This window comes from Cyanistes caeruleus, chromosome 14 (genome assembly GCF_971803275.1).
Source record: "Cyanistes caeruleus chromosome 14, bCyaCae1.hap1.1, whole genome shotgun sequence".
NCBI classification, from domain to species: domain Eukaryota; kingdom Metazoa; phylum Chordata; class Aves; order Passeriformes; family Paridae; genus Cyanistes; species Cyanistes caeruleus.
The window spans coordinates 18,819,961-18,839,470 of NC_141714.1; the positions used below are offsets into that span (position 1 = coordinate 18,819,961).

Consider the following 19,510-nt stretch of genomic DNA (forward strand, 5'->3'; position numbering starts at 1 on the left):
TTCTTTGAGATAGCTGGCAAAACTCTTGTAAGAAAAACAGCAATCAATATCCAAGATGGGGTTATTAGAGGAAAATCTTTTCTTTGTCTAGCTCAGTTTAAATTTTTATACATTTTTTTTTCAATTTTAGTCACTGAAATATTATTTTTAAATTATTAATACCGCTCTGTCTGTCATTTGATGCCCTTTGTTGCTTTCTGTAACTGACTTCAATACCAGATGAGAGTTGCTGAAGTTTAGATTGAAATCCTTTGCCATTTCCCAGAGAGAATTCCCACCTAGCCCAAAGCCTGAACCTCTGAGAGCTGCAAGAGCAGCACAGAGCACTGGGAGCATCTGCAGAGAGCTCAGGAAAGAGGAATTTAATGCCTTAAACCATCTCCCACACGGCTGCTAAGAGATGTGTCCTACTAAAAACATCCACACTGTCCAAACACGCTGTTTTATTAAGTATAAATCATCTTCCAAGCGATTCTTTATCCAGGTTTTTATTGTTTACACCTGCAGATATCTCAAATTTGCCGTGAGTTTGTGCATTTTGGGGCTGGAGTTGCCTTTACACCCCACCCCACACATTCCCTGATGTGACACATTTACACACACAAATTGTTTTAGGTGTCCACAGCCTAAAACCAAAGAGTGATTGCTGATATTGGTTCTTGATTAATACAAAGGGTGACCACAGAAGGACAGAACCATTAAGGAAAATATCTCCAAAATATCACCAAACTCAGCCTCTGGGAGGTGGTTAATGGGGGTGGTGGTGTTGGGGCAAAGTGCCACCAGCTCCACTCGTTTATTTACAGTTTATTTAGGGTTTGAGGCTCCTCCACTTCCCTGGGCAGCTCATTCCCATGCCAGACCACCCTTGCAATTAAGGAATTTTTCCTTATATCCAACCTGATTATTGATTTTTAGTTTAAAAAATAAATAATTAAAAAGAGAAGGTGATTATTGAGTGATTCTTCATCCAGTGAATTCAGCCTACTACTTCCAGTGAATGCCTGAATAATCAGTTTTTAGCAAGTGGAAGTGAAGGTGTAGCAGGAGGGCAAAGGAGTCTGCAGAACTTCAGGTTTTTTTGGCAGATGGAAACTCATTAAAACAGCACAGGCTTGAGGAGGTGGGAGATGGATTCTGTACTGCTCTTGAGACAATGCTCACAGAAATATTCCTGTTTCATCTGCCTGATAAATGGTGATCTTGGAAAAGAAAGTGGTTCTTCTGCAGGCAGCTGTGCAATTCAGTGCCTCACACTTCCTTTCTCTGAGCGCTATAAAGATGAAGTCTATTGCCTTAGACATTTACAAATCAAATCTTTTCATGCCACTAACTGCTTTTAGAGAAAAGCACAGATGTAAAATCCCTGCTTGGCTCTGAAGGGAGGCCAGCAAATCAGCTCACCACTGCCTCGGCAGAACCTGCAGTCCCATGGAAAAGCTGCTGCTGAGAGGAGCTGTTCCTCTGGATCCTGGGAAACAACTCTGCACTTAAAATAATGGAAAAGGGACAAAACTCTGGGGTGGCCAACTCTGCATCTAAATCCTGCTCTTAGAACAAAGAGCATCCGTCCATCCCCTCTGCAGCTTTCTGGGGCTGCAGCTGGGCTCTGGGCTTTGAGCTGCACTGCAGAAATGTCTCAGTTTGGGGGGTGGGATTGATTTCTTTCAATTGTTTTCTGTTCTTTATTTGATTTCTGGAAGCACAGGCATTTTGCTGTGTGCCAGCCACACGTTTGGGGAAGGGCTGAAGGCTTGAGGGGGCTCTGGGAGGGGAAGGACAAAGCCCCTGCCTGGATTGCAGCTGGTTTCCAGCCAGAGGCACTGGACAGACCCTCACAGAAAACTTCCACACACTTTGATTATTTGGAGGCTGTGAATTCAAAGGAAATTATAGAAATTCTGCCACTCTTCTTCTCTTTGTGGAGCTAGATAAACTGGTTGAACACTTTTCTGGTTTTAAGGTGTAATGCCTCAAAACATCAAACCACCAGCAGAGCACTCAAAACTGAAACAACAGTGTCAGTTTGATTTGAGTTTAATCTAATTCAGGATAGAGCTGAAATCTTATATAACACATATGGCAATCTTTATTTATATCTTCTGGGAAACTTACACCAAGAATGGGTTTGAAGCAATTTAAACCATTAAACTGAGAATGATGTCAGCCCAAAGAATGATCAATATTGGGACAAAATCTGATTTTTGAGCCTTCAGCAGATCTGGAATTGCTTTCATGAACTGACCTCTAATTTTTATTTTTTTTCTGTTTTTGAGATCTAAAGATGTGAGTGGCATTGAGATGTCAGTGTATAAAGTTCTTTCCTCCACAAAAGCACAGCATGTTAAAATTGCAAGTGATAGAGGAGGCTTTTTTTGTCATGTAGCAGGAAACATTCTGAGTGACTCCAGCACGGTTTTCCTCTTGTCAACAAGTTAATTTGAAGAAAAATAGCTGTGCTTCCAAAATAATAGTGTCTCCTGTCATAGAATTGCTGAACACTTGGTTCTGCTACAAGGATTTTTATTAGAGAGAAGCAAGACTAATTTACAAACATCAAGAAGCAGAATGTGATAAACCTGGCTGTGCTTGGATGTTTAGAGAATCTGCACTGTCAGTTTAGCTACAAATGTGCTGTGGCAGTCAGGAACACTTGCCAAACTTCACTGCAGCCTAAGCCCACTTGATATTCTAAAAGGATTTCTCGGTTTTTTGAGACAGACAAAGGTTATAAAGTCTGACTTGATGTAGTGTATGTCTCCATCATCTGGGTATTCAAAAATAGAAGTTGAAGTCCATAAAGTCCATTGCAGCTGTTCAGTTACATGGATTAGAAATGTACACTTGAATTTATTTCATGTGGTATTTTCATTTGAGACATGCAAGAGAGGTGGAGGGAAGGAATGAAGCAGCAGTAAGGGATTCAAAAAGCTTTTAAGCTCATCCTAGAAGGAAATATATTGCATCTATCCATCAGTCACATTGCCCATGAGCATTTTAAAAACTCTGAAAGTCCAAGACCTTTTTGACAGTGACTGCCAATAAATGTGTAATGCAATTCTCTGTTTCATTCAGTATTTTGCACTGATGCAAAATATTATGAATTCATAATTGTCCACAGCGTGGCTGGAGATCTACCTCTATTTTGATAATGACAATTTCACAAACTTCTACAACTCTGTCAGCATAGCCTTCAGTAATTTCCCTGCTTTGGATTCTGATGAAGTCTGGAAATAGCTACAAAAACTGATATTGTGTGCTCCTGGGGCTGGTTCTGTGTGGCCTTAATTTGTCCTTCCTCCTAGAAAGAAACACATCATTGCAGCCTCCCTGCCACCTTTGTGAACACAAGCTGTTACATCTCTCTCTCTCTCTCCTGGATGTTTTTCTGAGCCTCCACATGGATGTTTTTATCACTGTTTAACTCATAATAACCTGAGACACCTGCTGAGTGCTCCCCCTGAACCCCCAGTCCTCGTGATGCAAACACTGAATGGCATTTCTAGCCCAAAGCTGGTTTAATTTGTTCCTTCAGCAGCAAATCAGAGGAAGGATTTTTAAATCTAAGGACACCTTCTTGTCTCCAGAAAGAGAGGGAGCGCTGGTAGCTGTGCTGCATGTAAATGAGAGTCAGCTCCGTAATTGGGAGGCTGAGCACTGGGTAATTATGACCTCTGAATTGGATGTCATGTTTATTTGAACACATATGTATCCCAGCTACAAATCAGCACTAAATTATACAAGTCAGGGCCTCTTTGACTTGAAACAGCTGCTAAAGGCAGAAATCAAGCACACAGAGACACCTGACAGAAACCCAGTCCTGCCAAGCTGTACTGGGAGATTTCAAACACCACCGAGTGCTTTTACCAATATTTTTGCTTTGACTTTTATCAGTAAAGACATTACGTGATTCCTTCTGAAAATAAAGATATCTAAGGAAGATGAAATGAGAGAAAAATCTATATCTGAATGTATTATTTGCCTGTTGCCTGAGAGAACAGTTCATTGCTGCATGGCTCTAACGAGCCACCCTGTGCTGGTGCTGGGCTCTGGCTGCATCCCTAATGAATGAAACAGTTCTGCTCTCTCCAGGCTCAAACAGCATTTTTGTAGTGACACACAAAGGCAGAGAATTTTACTTTTGATTCCACAAGAAAAGTTCGAGAGGGTTTTGAACTTCAGCACATCCAGAGCCAATCTGCTTGGCCAGAATGGAAGGGGAAGGATTTTCCAGTCAGTGCAGGAGGGAGCTGCTGCCTGCCACCGGCACCTGGGGATGTTCCAGGCTCAGGGATCCTTGTCCTTGCTGGCTACATCCCTGTGCATTCAGTGGGAGAGAGGTAACACTGCAAAGAAACCTTCTGAGGAGTGGCTGGGGTGGTGAGAGAATGAGGGAGGGGTGAGGATGAGGTAAAACCATCACTGGAGTCAGAATCCCAGAACAATTTGGGCTGGGAGGGACCCAGAGCTCGTCCCATTCCAGTCCCTGCCATGGCCAAGGTCACCTCCCACTAGCCCAGGGTGCTCCAAGCCCTGTCCAACACTCCACAGCTCTCTGGGCAGCCTGTGCCAGGGCATCACCATCCTCACAGGGAGAATTTTTTCCTAATACCTGCTCAGACTTCCTCCCTGCCAGTCTGAAGCCATTCCCCCACATCCTGGCACTATACACCCGTGTAAAAAGTTCCTTGATGAAAGGTATCTATGCAAAAATAATTTAATTTTTCTCCTGGCTTTCTCAGTTTCTGAGGTTTTCTGAGGGAGAAGACAGGAATAGACATTAAATCAGACCTAAGATCTTCCCTCTCTCACCCCTTAATGAATGCCATAAAACCCAGCCTGCTGGGTCTCTCATTATCAGTTATCACGCTGGACCTAAAATAACTTCTCTCCTGAAGCTTTATCAGAACCTAACCTTCTCTAAAACCCTTTTCAGAAATTGTCACTTTCTTAGGAAACTAATCTTGGAAGAAGACCTGGCCAAGCATTTTCCTGTGGAGTTTTGCCTTAGACATCATCATGGTTGTGCATCTGTGATTACACACACACTGTCCTGCCAGCACTCTGGATCAAACACCATTTCTGTGAACACTTAGGTTTATTTGCAGCCACAGGCTTCTTTTTTATTTTTCCCCTGATATTTTTGTGTAACTAAGAAGCATTGGGAACTATTGATGCAGGCCTAATAAATTATTATTAATTTAATAATTCATTAAAGCCTCATGTATTTATGGCAGCATTTTAAACTTCTCAGTGGACCACTTGGATTTTGAGAGGAAATGTGTGAAAATCTCCATCTCTTTCCAGGCCAATCTAATAACAGAGAAGCAGTTCCACTCCTTACACTAATAACAAAGTTAAAACTCCTTACTCTAATAACAAAGGAGCTCTGCCACTCCTTTCACATTCTGTTTACAGCAGCAGCCAGCCCTTTTTGCTTTGTACTTACTTGAACAGTTATCTGGCAAACCTGGGGACTGGTTTGTGCTTTTCTCACGTGGCAGGAAAGAGAACCAGGCCATGATTACCATACAAATAAATACCTGAGGGATTTAACCTCTGGCCAAGTACAGTCTGAGGATGGCGTTGCATATGCCTGTAACATCACCAAAATAAACAGAGTCTCCTCAGGAGCCTGGCAATACATCAAACTGGAAATTCATAGCTGAGGAGGAATTTCTGCATAATCCTCACAAATCCAGGATTCCCTGCATCACCCAATACAGCCCCTCACTGCTGGAGACCACTGTGTCACATAAACTTCCACTGAGTGATGCATCTTATTCTAAATTAATGAGTTTTGTCTGACTCATTTTCCTCTGAGGTAACACTGCTTCCTCACCACCAGCTAAAGAAGAGGTTTCCAGCATAAATTCATTCCAGGATGTGGCATTTATACATGTTCTTTGCTAAAAAATCAAACAACTAACTAATGAAACAAAAAAAGAAAGAAATCCACCTTTTCTAGAAGGGAAGGTCTCATTTTCAGTCATTTATCACTTGATTCCCTTCAGAGAATACTTTGGGCTGCATTTTGCCAGAGAATTTTCTCTAAGTGTGGTGGGTCAGCCTTGGCTGATGACCAAACTCCCACCCAGCTCCTGGCTCCCTTTCCCCTCAGCTGGACCAGGGATGGAAAAATGGGAAAACACAAACAAATTCAGGGGTCAAAACAAGGAGACTGCACCCAGTGCAACAGCTCAGCCTTCTGCTCATGTGGGAAGTTTACAGAGAATTGTTATTTCAACCTGACAAACTCGGAGTTACAGTTATTTCAGTCTTTGTTATCAACTGGCAGCCACCTAATAAATACATTCCATCATCTCCGTGGGAGTTTTAGTCATTCAGATGGAAATTCCTGCTTCACAGCAATGTCCTACACCAGCTGCCAAATATAATCATCAATAATAATATTCTGGTGATGTGTTTTAACACTTTCCATGTCCCTATACTCCTGTGTGGTTTTATTATCTAGGAATTATCTGAATTTAAATTTATACGTCCCATCCATGCAGGACATCTTCCTCTTTAAACCTGAAAACATTCACTGCACCTGTGAAATGTGACAGCAAGACAAAAAACAATCAATTAAAAGATTTTGAGCAGTCTAAATTACCATTGAATATTTTTTTATCCTGGTCTGTGACATGTTTGATGATTTTGGTGGTGCAGTAGAAGTGATTTTAGAACATCTTTTTTCCAGATCAACTTTAGATATTCAGGATTTTTGTCTCCAGCCAGCTGTGAGTGGCTCTGCAGTTGTCTCTCCACGCTCACAGGGAGGGAACAGGGACTAAGAGAGAAGATGACATCAATAAAACCTGGGCCAGCTCTTTCCCCAAGTACTTCTGGAAGCTTTTCTGTCCATTGTGCTGCAAATGTGTAACAAGGAACAATAATTTTAGCTGATTTTGGTTATTTTAGTGAGCACCTATATAATTTTTTGCATAAATAGAGATATTTAAAGCTGTATCTATAACTTTTAGGTGTTCTTTGAATAATTGAGTAATACAATCACAGTTTTTTAAAATGTTAAAGAGAAGCAGACTTTTCTGTACAGAACTTCAACCTGTAGCAAAGGGGGGAGAAGGGAAGGGGTGTCAGCAGTATCTGCCATTATTACCAACATTTTCAGCTGCCAAATCCAGACTGCTTTAGGTCTGAAGTTTTCTGAAGGACAAAGCACAGCCCCTGTTAATTTCCATCTTAAAAGTTCCATCTCCAAAGTCTCTGTCTCATTCTTTGATGTGCAAAAAACTGAAGTGCATCCAGAATGAGGGCTTACCTGGGAGAACATGGCAATTAGTTCTGCATGAAAGCAATCAAGTCAAATTCAAGAAGAGGAACAAGCTCTTCTGTCTCAGACACTGTCCCAGGAGACCCTCCTTCCAAAAGGATGATCAAGAACACTGGGAAATATTTAACAGCAAAGGAATATTTTATTTGAAAAATAAAAGAGTGGTCCTCAAACAACTCAATTTTTGGTCTAAAGGGTTAAAAACCAAACTTTAAAGTGTTAGGTCTGGAAAAAAAATGGAAATGAGCTGGAATTTGTATTCTGAAGAAGAGCTAAAGTAGAGCAAGAGAAGAAAACAGCTGCTTCAGGAGAACAAACACTAAATTTATGAATGTGAGAGAGGACAGTGTGATTAAGCTGTTTAATGTACTGTGCAAGGCACCAGAACCCTTGGCTTTGTATATTTAACCAGGAAGGCTAAAAAACCCATGAGTCAGGGTCCATAGTGGGTTACCTCCCCATTCTTCTGGATTATTTTTGAATTATTTCTTTTCCTTCTCCTGCTCCAGCCTGGAAAAGCTGTATTGCAATAGGGAGGAGCCTGAAAAGGGCTGGCAGTCCCAGGCAGTGGTGAGTGCCAGGGGACACTGAAGTGACACTTGGCCTAAGCCAAGCCAACAGGGTTTGCTCACCACAGCAGCTAGCAGAGCATCTCAGTATTTTACTGCATTCCTACACAGCTCATCTCCTAAATGGCTCCTGCAGAAAGCAACAAAGAGCAGAAATGCTAAAACTTTACTCAGATGAGAAAACACAGATTGAATTCCAGGAGGGAAACAAATGTAATGTCACCAGAGAAATCCAGTGACAGCCATAAGGGATGTGGGGAGGTACCCATATGCTTGCAATCAAATTTTGACATCACTTTCTCATTCTTATTCCTTGTTTTCTGTCTTGAATTTGGTTGTTTTAATCGCCCTTAAAACAAGAAGTGTTACCCTATGCATAATAATGTATAGGCTAATAGAATACTGTCTATTATTTATATATAAAATATTTATAGAAATATACTGCCCTCAAACCAGATGCAGCAGGTGAAGGAAGAAGGGGAATTTTGCCATTCTGATTATCTACTGCTATTCTGGTTATCCTGACAGGCTCTGCAAGTCTGGGCAGAATTTGGGTCAGCTAATGAATACAGGAGGCTGTTGAGGCCTTTTATCCCTGCAAGCACGTGTGTGTTTGTACACTCAACACTCTGCAGCACTGCACCAGAAACAAAACCAGATGAACTGGAACTGATACTCAAGAGCAATTTCTGTGCTCACAGCCCCACACACTCCTGCAGTGGATGGGGAGTGGAATTTGGATCCCTGAGCGGTGAAAGGGATCGGTGTGTGCCTGGAGGAATAAATCACTGAGGAGCGGCAGGCTGCCTGTGACACAAGCCAGTAACTGGTCCTCCCAAGAGAAAATGCTGTGGAGAGCAAATGTGATTTCTCTGCAGGGAGTAAATGAGCACAGCTCTGCTCACTGGGACAGTTCCCTGCACGCTGAAGAGTTCAGTTCACGGCAGCTCAGCGTTGAGCTGAGCTCAGGAGAGCCTTGGTGCTCCTGTCTCAGGACAGAACAACCCTAAAGTCATTGCAGCAGAGACCTCACAAAACCTCCTAACAATCAAACATGACAGCACAGCGCATCTTTCCTGGAGAATGGATAAACAAAGCGCTCAGCAGTGATGGGATGAGCTTGCAGGCAACACAAATCCACCTCTTTTTCCACAGTCACACAAAACAAAGCTCTGTGGGAATCCTTTGTAAGGGCAGTTATGGAAGTTCTTGGCTCCTTCCATCCTCAGCAGAGATTCACCAGTACAAACCATCTTCTTCCTGTAGACAAAAATCTAAAATTAAAAGCTATTTTTGTGACTGTTTGCTGAACTAATCAGTTTTATTCTTGTTTACAATTACCCCAGAACATAAAAGAAACTGCTGGATACATGATCAGTTACACACTGCTTGCCAGTCTCAGCTATTTATGGTGCTAAATTATACAGCCTAAGTACAAAACCAAAAGTTGCCAAAAATCAGGGAATTCATAAATTGGGAAAGCAGAAGAGGAGGGATAAGCTAGTGCCATTAGAAACAATGGTTAACCTTTTTCAAAAGGATAATTCCATATGCTATTCAACAGGTCAAAAATCAACACATTTCATCCATTTGAGTATGGTTTAGCAGGCACTATCCTGTGACAGCTACTGTCAAGCATACAGTTGGTGTTTTTTGTCTTCTTGAAATGATTTTTGGTTGTAGGACAAGTCCCAATTTCTAAGAGTATCATAAATGGCAAAAAAACCCACATTTTGCATGTTTTCATTTGGGTTGCAAATGAAGCAAGGTGCTTTTATACCGTGTGTCCTACTTCTTCCTGACGTTTAAACTCCCAATACAGCTACTTAAGATTTCAACTTAAAAGCTAATTTCCTAAAATTAATATTAATTAACGCTGCATTCTTTGTGTTTCCCCTACATCCTCCCAGGCTCTCAGCTCCAGGTTTTTAGCTGGAATGGTCTCAGCCCCACTGCAGGCTTCCTCAGAGATCCCAGATTGGTGCCAGCAGAACCCTGGTGCTGCTCAGTCCCTCAGAACCCTCCATCTGTGTCCCTCCATCCCCAGCTCCAGATGTTCTGAGAGCCTCTCCCACCTCACCCCTGGATCCCTATCCCAAATCTGCTCCCACCCAAACCTCCTGCCTGGGCAGGAGCAGCCTCAGCCTCAACACCCCTGCTGCCACAGATGAATGAGAAAGTGAAATTCCTCACTAGAAGCGTTCTAACAGAAATCCACTGAAAGCAAAGATCTCACCCAGGAAGGAGAGCAGCTCAGAGATCAGGCAGATTCCATCACACTGACGAGTTTGGGTTTCTCTTCACATCCACAGACCCCCCGTTCCCATTGGTTTGCCACTGATAGGCATTTAGGCAACTCAATTATTTTATTATTGAAATTAGATAATGAGATAATTATATAAACTTCCTTTCTAAGCTCGTACATGCTCCACTGACACAGGCTGCAGAAATATTCCTGCCAAGAGTTTGATTATTAAATGTGAACTTGCTTCAGCAGAGAGGCAGAAATGCCCTCGATTCCTTGTCACACATCTGTGCTGCTCTTTTTTAGCTCAGAACAAAGTTCAAGACATGGGATGTGAATCAGCAGCTAATCATTTTCCAAAATATTTGGTTTATAAATGTTTCCTTAGAATAAATATTCACTTTTAACAAAGGATTTTGTTGAAAAAGCTTTGCTTTTATTTTCATTGTCATGCTTTACTATGCACAACAAATCAGTTTTAAATGAAAAATAGTAATAATATCCTTACAAGTCACATAAACCAATGGCCTTTGTTTAACAAATAACCCTTGGACAAGGAACCAACGCATTCTAGTAGTTAAATTTCCAGTAGGATAAACATTCCATCACTTAAATATCAAAGCTGCTGCCTTGAGCAGCTATTCACTGCTGGGACACTTGTGGGAGCTGAAGCTGCTGCCTCCCAGCTCTTTGTTCCCATTGCTCTTTTCCCAAAAATCTCCACTCCCAAGGAAGGGGATGCTGCTCAGGCAGCAGAATGTTCTGTACCAGGAGTCCCTCATCTGCCCCACTGGAGCATCAGCCAGGTTTACTCCAGCCCAACTGCTCATGCACTGTGGTGAATCTAAAGGAATGGAAGGATTTCTTCTAAAGATTAAATGTTCAGCATCACGTACATTTTGCAACGCGGTAAAAATAAATTTAATTATCAGAAGAACTGCTCCAACACTGAGCCCTTTCCATGGGCTGCAGCTGTTCACAAACTGCTCCAGTGTGTGTCCCTGCCCATGGGATTTGATCTGAATGCAGTGTGGGTACCCTGCAGGGCCACAAACCCTGCCAGCAAACCTGCTCCACGTGGGGTTCCCAAAGGGACACAGCTGTTTTCAGGGATCCCCTGCTCAGCCCAGGCTCCTCCAGGGGCTGCAGAGGAACCTCTGGAGCAGCTCCTGCCCCTCCTTCTGCCCCACCCTGGGCTCTGCAGGGCTCTTTCTCCCGTATCCTCACCCCTCTCCTGTGCAGAAAGTCAGTCCCACATCAGCCCAGATGTGCTGCCACTGCCAGGCTGAGCCGTACCCAGAGCAGCTCCACGCTGGAGCCCTGGCTCTGTCAGACATGGGAGAACCTTCCAGCAGCTTCTGACAGATCCCTGTATCCCCCTCAGCACCAAAACCCAGCCAGAGGTGACAGAACAGCCACATCAGCAGCGCTGCAGGAGCCAGGCAGAGCTGCCAGCACTAGCAGGGCTCGGGGCTGGGCCACAATCAGTCCCCAGCAGCTGGAAACCCCTGGCCACAGGCACAAAATCTGTCCCCAGCAGCTGGAAACCCCTGGCCACAGGCACAAAATCTGTCCCCAGCAGCTGGAAACCCCTGGCCACGGGCACAAAATCTGTCCCCAGCAGTTGCAACCTGCAGAAGGTTTGGATGTCTTTGCATCATGCAAATGCACTCTCTCTCTGACATAGCAATAATCCCCAATTATAGTCTCGACTGCAGGAATATGCTGTTAAAGTCACGAGAAGGGAATAAAAACCTCCTGTTGAGAGAATATCCTTGATAAAGCAGCAGTGTCCTGGGTGTCAGCTAGGCCTAGGGACAGACAGGCTTTTTAATGTAAGACAGAACTGCTGGTTTTAGTCATACAGGTGGATTCATTTATAAATGCTGACCCTGACATATAATTTTCAATAAAAGCTGTGCTTTTCTATCTAATTTCCATCTTTCAGCTGAGACATTAGCATTTCTTATTCAATGTTCTTCCCTCTCAAGCATTACCTCAGATTAATTGGCACTGTATAAAATAAGTGCACAATGGTAACCATGGTAGCCTTCATCCTATCTTCACAATGCATATGCAATTCAGTTCTCAGGAAAACATAATTAGTACGTAGCATAATATATTCTCTCTAAACACATCACCGTGCCACGAAATACACTAAATCAAAGCAAATGATGCCTACAACCTCCACCCAACTGGGCTCCCATTGCTGAGCAGTTACATTTCAAATGAATATACTCTTAAATAGTTTTGCTGCAGCATCCCCAGCTTGCGTAATGCGAGTCTCTCCCTGTGTGCCTTTGCTTTCTGGCCAAAGGGTGGCAATGTTCTCCTGGCTATGGGCAGCCAGGCTGTGGGATTGTATTCCTGCAGGAACATCTCTTTCCAGCCAAGCCAGAAAGCTCTGCATCATTAACTGCAGAGCTAACTGGGTCCCAGAGCATCAGCACTGACCCCTTCAGCTCCGGGAACAGAGATATTAAAATACACTTTGGGTTTTAATCCAAGCAGCTGCGTGAAAGTACATTCACGTGGATCTCCTTATGGGGGAAATTAAACAGCATATGCAGCTTGAAAAGCAAGTTCTCTGTTCTTTATTGCACATCATCAGGGCCTGCAGAGGCTGCTCCTGGTGGCTTTGCAGAGGACAATCGCTGCTGGGCAGGCAGTGAGCAGCTCCACAAGCCTGCCTGCCTGCCCAGAAGGTGCCACCCAGCCCCCTGAGACTGGCACAGAAGCTGATGAACTCCTTGGAGAAGATCTGAGCACCTCCTTTGGGGATCTGAGGATTGAAATAGTCCGAAACAAACACCTGCAGTGAGGCTTAAACAGCCCAGCCAGACAGCATGGCAGTGCCACAGCAGCAGGGACACGGCGTGCAGCTGTCACTGCTCTAATTAGTGTGCCAACAATTAGTGCAGTTAATGGCACAAACTGGGAATAATCACCTGGAGGAATAAACTGCTGCCCTTGTGCTGGATCCACGCCCGTGACTGCCAAACACAGTGTGCCCCACACCCAGAGGTTCAGACAGATTCCTCAAGGCACCAAAAGAGAAATTATGTTTTTCCTGGTGTTTCATAGGGGAAAAGTTACAGTAAGAGACCTAGAGAAAAAAAAATCCATTTTCAAATGCCACCAACAGTTACCTGTTAAATTGCTATTAGCTACAATAAGCAAAATGAGAACCACTTCTACACGAAACAGGAGTAACAAGAGCAAGGAGGTGTCCAAACCTATCCAGGATAGCTGGTACTCAGCAAACATGAAAGTAATTTAATTCTTCATCTGAATACATATTGGTTTGTTTACTGAAGTGTTACAAAGGCTGCTTTCATTAAGTTGGGATATCAGTGTGTCAGAGGAAATGCAGACATTCTCTACACCTGTGGTAAAAATTTCAGACAAGCGGTTTTGGACCCCAAACCAACCTGGAAAATATGATATGAATTAGTTGCCTGGCATTTAACTCATCCCAGAATTCTTAGCAATTTTCATATTTACAATATACATCTTTATATATTTATCATATATAAATTATATATCAATAATATCTATCTTTATCCCCTGTGCATGTGCATGAGAGGAAATACTTTCCAATCCGTACTAGAAAACCCTGAAACAGCTCTAATATTTTTTTAATGATCTTTTCTGTCCTTTTTTTTTTATACCAAGGATATGCTGTGGACACTTTTCTCCTGGCACCACTGTTTTCAGGACAGAGGTGACATTCCCACTCACACCATCACCCTCGTGTCCCAGTCTGCCAGGATAACACACCAGAGCTCCACTTCAGACATTCGTGGAAAAGGCAGCATCAAGAGCAGGAAATTCCAGCCACCCACATGCTGATGATGCTTGTGCACCTGACTGGGACTTTTAGATATGTCAGGGAACATAAATAAACATTTCTGTCAAGTAACACTGCTACAAAACAACTTTTCAGGTAACAATGGGGTTGATTTTAATTCTATAGAAGCACAGAAATGCCCTCTGTTAACACTCTAACACTTAAATAGACATATCACACTTTTATGGCCATTATAAAATTTATTTGGCAAAAAAATGGGGACAACTGGTAAGATGGCAGCATTTTATGTGCAAAAGCATGCTAGTGCAGGAAAAGCTATTTATTGTCACACAGGTGATGACATTTACTTCGTGCAATTGCATTGGCTTATCTATCATCAAGAAGTGTTACATGACACCAGCTTTACGTTTCTCTGAAGATGCAACATCTCAACACAGGTTTTGTCATCTGGTCTCATCATGGCAGCAACTCTGAGAAATGCTTTAAAGTGCTTCTAATAATTGCAATATTGCATAATCTAATAATTAGTGGTTCCAATAATTCTAATAATCACTGCAGGTGTGAGCAGCTATGCCGGGACAGAGGAGAAATGTTAATTAGTGAGCTCAAAAAGGAACAAATCAAAATGAGCCGAGTTTCAGGTAGCAGAGCTTGGGAGCAGGATGATCACAAACTCCATTTGCCACACGTTTCATGCTCAGTTTCTGTCACCTAAACTTGGCTTTGCTTTCTGTCAGACGCCCAGGCAAGACTCTCTGAGACTGCAGAACATTTGGAACCCACCCTGCTAAAACACGGATTTCTGAGCCCTCAGAATAAGAGTTTTTATAACCCATCACATGAAAGGTAAATATAGCATGGAGGTGGGGGAAAAATGAGTTTCTGGATCTTGAGAATGATAATTAGGTACACTCAGCTGTCCCATGCCAAATGGCTGGGGGAAATCTTACAGGCATGCAAGGAACAGAAACACAAGTTAAATATCCTATTATTATCCTAACTAATATAATTTAAGCATTAGCACTGTAAAATACTGAAATATTTTAAATGCCTTTAAACTGCTGAAAACGAATTTTCTTGGTCATTAACTGCTGAACATTAGAAACTTTTTTTTTTCCATTCTTTAAGATTACTTAATGTTTGTGAAATTATTTGGACATAATTTAATTACTCGAAATTCAAAACCATTGCTGGTTTCAGTCATCCTTTCCCAAGAAACCTTCTTCAACTGCCAACATACCAATATTTACCATGTCTATATATAGGGAATAAAATGTCTAGATGTATGCTGTAGGAAGCAGTGCTCCTTTCAAAGTCTCTGGGTTTTGGTACCAAAAAGATACGAAGTGATTCATCAGGGAAAACTCTCAGAAGGAAAGCTGAAAGTGAGGAGCCTAAAAAAAGCTTTTTCCACTGAAGTACAGTGGAAAGACAAAACCAGCAGCATTTGTTACACAAAGGAGAAGCTGCTGAAGTTACCACGAGCAGAATTTCACACCACAGATCCTACACAGAAGCTGCTCTTTTTCCCCAAGCTGAAATACCAAGTTTCTGGATCAATATTGCAGATCCACAACTTGCAGATGCAATTCCAAGGAATAATATAATGCAAGGTGCCTCCAGACACTAACTCACAACCAGGCAATGCAGTTAAAATATCGGAGTGATTTGCAAACCAGCAAGGTTTTATGAACCACTTCAGATCACCTCCAATATTTCTAAAGTACTGTGTGTATATTTATACAACAAAAGGAGAATGAAATGAGCATGACACCAGCATTAGTCTTTTTGATGTCTGCAGCACACTTATGTCAAGATTTCTGCCGTAATACACCTTAAAACTTTCTGACAGTTTGCAGACTTTCTGAACGTTTAGAAATGTTCAGAAAGTCTGCACTTACAGTGTTGGCAGTTATTTTTCTCATTTTGGGAGGAGGGATGACATTATTCTTAGAATTAGAGATATATTTATAGCTGCAATACAAATAGAGCCATCCAAATGTTACTGAGCTGATCCCTTGTCCCAAGATCTGAAACTAAATACAGCCTATGTATTGCACAGATACAAACTGAAGTTCCAAAACTTGTGTTTAAAATGCTTACCAAACCTTAGAGGGATTTATATTCATATTTCTGAGCATGAAAATCATGTGGGGGCTTCCAGTCAGCCTTCAGACGAGACTCCTTTGCTGTGCTTGTGAGTGTAAAATACTCATTTCTCCTTTTTTGATAAGCCAGATGCCATTAAGGATAAATGGAATAACAACTGTATAATTATTCTATATATAACAATAAATATATAACAGAGCAGCATGCAAATGCACGTTCAGGGAAACAACTGGTGGCTTCTGCTATATAAAAAAATAAGGCTGGTGACAGCAACTGCCCAAGTGACAACAAAAGGCATGATAAGAGAGTTGTGCCACCAAGATGAGCTTTACAAACTCTGACACCCATCACTACTGACTTCTTTACCAGATCACATTTCACAATGTGTCTGAGAATCCTCTAATTGCCATCAGCAATATTCTGTTAGTAGGGGCTGAAATGGAATATTCTGCTCTGCACCATTAAAGTCCCTTTCAGCAGGACCAGGCAGAGCTGTTTGAAAATAGGTATATTCAAGGTGCATTGCAAAATGCAGCAATGGTTAACTGTGAAATAGTCAGGAACTGAGTCTTTTCTTTAAACAACCTTGGTTTACAAATCCTGTCATTTCTCCCTACAGATAGGAGTTGTCACTCAGGGGGAGCTGTCATTGTAGTGACACATTGCAACGTGAGCTCCGGGGTAATTGTGCTGATTAGGAAACAAAATATTCATGTCCCGTTTGAATGAATGGGAAAATTGTAAGACAATTTTGTGCTTGGTTAAGTTAATAACGTACCTTGTCTTCTGATGTGTTCCTGTGGGAAGTGGGAACCCAAAAGTGTGCATCACATGAGCTGACTTTAATGCCTCCTCACAAGGAACTCGCTGTTCTTGCCAGGGTAATCACTTCAGAGGTTGTTCCAGGTTCATCCATCCAGCTTCTGGAAACCAGAGAGGCCAGTGGATCAAGAGCAGCAGTGCAGGAACTAAATATCAGAACATACAGCTGCTAATTAAAAAGTAGTAAAAAAATTACAAATAGACCAACAGAAGTGCATAAGTAACTTGGGAACCCTTTTCCCTCCAGTTTTCTGGAGGTTCCAAAACAGTGGGCAAATCCAACATTTTTATCAGGAGCAAACACTGTGCAAACCTGCCGTAAGTACTGGTTTATTTGCCATAAATACAGTGTACAGAATCTTGAGTAAAAACACACTTCACAAAAATTGGACACCTGACTTTTCCTGCCAAGCTAGCAATCTCTGTGTGAGAGTCCCTTTTCTGGAGAACTCCTGAGAAACAGCAAGGAGGAGGAAAGCAGCTTACTCTGCTATGCTAAAAGCCACCAGCCAGGGATAATTCTCTCTCTCTCCTTTCTCATTCACAACAGTGCTCTTGGAAACAGATTTATTTTGTGCTTCCAGTGTCTAATAACAGCTGTTATGCATTTATTGTCCCGCTATCCTGACACAGTAACGTTATCCTACTTATCCCTGTGACTCTTTCTGACATCAAAGCCCACCATGACATTCTCTGATGCTGTGACAAACCCGCAGTGACCTGGGGCTCCATGGCTCTTCCCAGTGCTCAGTGCACTCCATTTAACTCCCCCAGTGCTAATGGGCACGAGTCACTACAGGGTAATTGCCAACAACCAGAGAAACCCCCTCCATCAGGAAATGCCCCCTTTTCGTGCCAGCACTGGCGGAGCTTTGCTTTCAGGCACAAGTATTTAAAGCAGCATTGCTCTGTTGATTTATTCCTCACATCAGGGATATTTTTCAGACACCCCCAGAGTCCATTTCAGTTCAACAGGGCATTGGCTTTAAATCCAATATTTCCAAGTCCCATTCCCACCTGCTGCTCCTGTCTCCACTGATTTTCTGTGGCTGGGATGGAATTTCTGACTCACCCATCACACGGCTCCTCAAACAGACCCCAAATGGTGGGCACAGTCTGCATTTTCTTAAGACAATTCTTTAATATTATCAAGCTCCAAAATTCACCATTCACCAAATTATCAGGCACAAATTGCACCATTTTTCCAAATGACTGGGGACGAGATGTGGAAATGGGGAGAGATACCAAAAGCATAATGGGCTTGTCCACAGTTCCTATTTTCTTCTAGAAGCAAAGGAGACTCATTTTATAAAACTTTTCAGTGTCTGGTCCTATTCAAAGACAGATGCTGCACACAGCCAGAGATCTTCATTTGTTTGTAGCAAAAGACTGTTAAGCATAAAAAATTAGTCATTTAAAGCAGTCATTTCTTCTTCTCCCTAAATTCCCCTTAAGACAGAGTTTAAAAAGTCAAACTCTTACTGTATACATGACTTACCTTGCAAAGTTCCCTAAGGTTCTCATGAATTTCCCTTTTATTGTTCAAATCATCACATGTTTGTAACCAGGTACAGTGACCTGATTGAAAGCTTAATTTAAAAGAGGAAAAAAAATGGGAGAAAGAAACATGAGGCGCTGGAGCTAAAAAAGGATATTTAGAAAACAGAGTAAATATTAATCACAAACAGTTTAGTTCATCTTTTCTTATGGGTGAGCAGTAAGCTGGAAAAAAAAAATGCTGAAAAGTTTCTTTCAGCCATATTTTTCTATGATCTGCAGTTGTTATGTCATACAAAGTGGTACTTGAAAGGAATTTTACTTGTATTAAAAATGAAAAGCTTATGTCTCTCTTATTTAGGCAAACACCCCCGCAGTTCAGCAGGCATAAAAGTATTTGTTTATTCGATCTTGTTACCTATTCTGTAAGTTTTTATAACCTTCTAAAACATGAAGTAGCACACTGTGTAATAGCTTCTCCAGCTTTCTCTGAAAATCCTTCCCAAACAGCAGCTTAATCTCTTTAAACACTTGTCCAACATTCTCTGCATGCATTGACAGCGTGGAATGTCTTCCAATAATAAAGAAAAATAACAGCATGGTATTTATTTTATTCCTCATTTCCCCTGAGCTCTGTCGTATTTGCAAGATAATGATTACTTCATGAGAGATTAACCCATCGTGTGCTTAGGACAGATAGAAGTTGTTTATTCTGCATTTTTGCAGCCAAAACAGAAAGGTTTGGGTTTGTTTTGGCAATTCCATTAATACCAAAAATTACTTTTGGTATTAATAAGAAAATCTTGAATCAGTGGGACTACCCTGAATATTCCTAAAGACATCAGCCACAGAGGAATAATGTCAGCCTTTTCTTTCAATACCAAAATGAAATAAAGCAAGGAAACAAGCTGGAATGAGTATGTCATAAATATTTTTCAGAGGAGACACTCTTCATCCATTATTCCTCTCCTCACACAGACTGACAGATAGGCACGAGGTGGGCGAGCAGTAGGATGCCTGCTCTGATTCCTCTTTGATTCTCTGAGATCATTTTGCTCTCACAGGAGCAGCTGAGATGAACACACAGGATTTTTCTGCTTTGCCTCCCAAATGAAAGCTGGGAAGGTTCTCCCTGGGTTTTCTCCGTGGGCACAGCAGCC

General features: G+C 42.0%; 2 long non-coding RNA genes across 2 annotated transcripts; both read right to left on the bottom strand.

Moving 5' to 3' along the window:
* Window positions 1-7,419: 7,419 nt before the first annotated feature.
* Window positions 7,420-17,813, bottom strand: LOC111928547 (uncharacterized). The gene is made up of 2 exons (XR_002864173.2): window positions 16,810-17,813; window positions 7,420-9,126 (listed from the first exon to the last, which is right to left on the bottom strand). It is a non-coding gene; the product is annotated as an uncharacterized LOC111928547 (long non-coding RNA).
* On the bottom strand, window positions 10,526-13,217 carry LOC147650608 (uncharacterized). Its single transcript, XR_015276244.1, has 2 exons — window positions 13,060-13,217; window positions 10,526-12,893 (listed from the first exon to the last, which is right to left on the bottom strand). It is a non-coding gene; the product is annotated as an uncharacterized LOC147650608 (long non-coding RNA).
* Window positions 17,814-19,510: the final 1,697 nt, after the last annotated feature.